The following is a 2332-nucleotide window of genomic DNA, read 5'->3' on the forward strand; positions in this document are numbered from 1 at the left end:
TCTCAACAAAAGTGGGTTGGTAGTCTTCTGATTGCAAATGCACCGAATTATCAGTTGTTTTCCCCATTATAGATTAGTTCCGTTGTTTGTCATGTCATATTGATAAAGTGGGTGGAGACTTATCTTTCTGCTTATAGCTATTGCTATAAGGGCAGTATATAATAAAACAGAGGTTAAAGGAATTTTGGGTACTGATGAAGCTGGTCAATAGTTTAGTAGAACAGATTCTGGTGTAAAAGGTATTTCGCCACTTGTGAATCTTTTAACTTGATTTACCACTTCCTGATAAAATCTCGCAGGGGTTTTGGGGGGGGGGATGGTGAAAGGGAAATGACATTTTAACCTACTTTGAAACCCTATTGGGGATAAATGTTTAGGGCAGCTGCCTGAATAAAATGTCCTATCCCTTTAACATTGGGATGTTGTTTACCTTCATGCCTAAGAAGCTTCAGTTGCCTATTTCCATTTTAGCCTATACTAATTGGACAGGAATTTTTTTTTCTGAGTGTATTGGAAACTTTGGAAAAAGCAGGAGAATGAATGGATGGATGGATGAATGAATGAATAAATAAATAAGCCAGCAAAACTTCGCTTGTTGACCTGCTGCTGTGAGAAACACAGAACAGGTCAGTGGTAGGCCTTTTTTCTTTTTTAATCAGATAGAAATCATAGTAATAATTTTGAATCAGGCACTACTGAGGACAGCCCATGATATTTCAATGTTTAAGGTGAAAAATCCCAAGGATAGTAAAAACATAGTTAAATAATTGACAGTTTACTGTTGTTTAATGATACCCCCCAATTTTTCACTTCAGGTACTGCTATCTTATCGACATAACTGAAACTGAGACACATGTCTTTTAGACCTGTTGAGATTATATACCTCAGGAACCTAAACACTATCCAACATTGAAATGTTTATAGATAGCTTTTATAATGGTAGCAAAATTGCCTCAGAAATTCTTGCACTTTCTGATGGAATAAAATAGTTTTAAGGCTCAAGTTACCTCCTTGAGCAGCGTTAATGTCTTTGTTGAATGAAAGCAGGGTAAGTACATGGACAAATTAGCAGTCTTTGGCATTAGGTTTTTCATCACAGCCAACTGACACAGAAATTGTTCCAGCTAATTTCCTTTCCCTTCTGGCGGAAGGCTAATCAAACACTTCAGGGAGATATTCAACATGAAGCCTCTGATATGCCAGCAAGATTTCAGGAGATTTTTAGACTTGCTTTAAGTTAGGGATACAGAACAGGTCTATTCAGGTTGCTGAATACCACAGTAATGCCTGTAAGTGTTCCCACCAAATTAAAAAAGATCTATTATGTGTTGGTGTGTTCTCATTTCTTAGACTTCTGTTATTCTTTGGGATGCAAATATGCCCAGCTTGAGGAATGCCAAAGAAATTAATTTGTAGCAACCTTTGGAACCAAATGGGACTTCCTTCGAGAAAACATAGACCTTAAGTAGCACTACCAACTTTCAAAATGGACCTCATAGCTTTCCTTCAACAGAGGTTTGAACTGCGGTAAAATAGCAGATGATAATGTTGAACTCCATGCCATGAATAGATGGATTTCTGCATAATCGTCTGTTAAAAGCACAGTAATAGACTATCTGAGCCATTGTTTATTGGCCAATTGGCAATCCTGCCTCGAAGTTACTAGCCAAATTCATGCCTCAGAAACAGCAGTGGAGTGAGAGGAAAGGCAAGAAAAAAATCTTGAGAATGTATATAATGAGGAAGAGGTCAGGCAAGCAAGGTGAGGGCACCTGCCTCTCACACATAGATTTGCCAATTATTTACCCCAAGTATTTACCCCAAATTAAGGCTCTGGGTTCTGACAGTGGGTGCAGCTACCCTGTCAGTGGAACTACTGAAGCCTCCACCAATTCTCCTCTATTGGCTGCTGTATCTTTATTGTATAATCAAAGAACATGCACTGCCTTCAGACTAGATGATACATACTTTTCTGGGAAAGATAAAGCTGGGTTTTTACAAAGGGTAAAGAGGGACAAGTTATTCTATACACAAGGATAGGGAAGTAGGGGGCAAAAATTTTCTTAGAAGCTCTTCCTGCAGGAAATAGCTGTTGATTTTGGTTTAGAACAAAACAAGTAAGGAGAGCAGTGCCAACATCCTACACACTGAGCATTTTCGCACTAGCGTTTACTCTGGCGTAGCACCCCATTTACCTCCGGATCTTTTCCTGGTTTTCGCACCTGTTGCTCCGGCGCTGCGGTTTGCTCCAGCGCTTCAGGGGTTTCACGCCGGAGTATGTTTTTCAACATGCTTCCGGAGTTTTTGAAAACCTCCGGATCCACACCGGATC

This window comes from Heteronotia binoei, chromosome 3, assembly GCF_032191835.1.
Source record: "Heteronotia binoei isolate CCM8104 ecotype False Entrance Well chromosome 3, APGP_CSIRO_Hbin_v1, whole genome shotgun sequence".
NCBI lineage: Eukaryota > Metazoa > Chordata > Lepidosauria > Squamata > Gekkonidae > Heteronotia > Heteronotia binoei.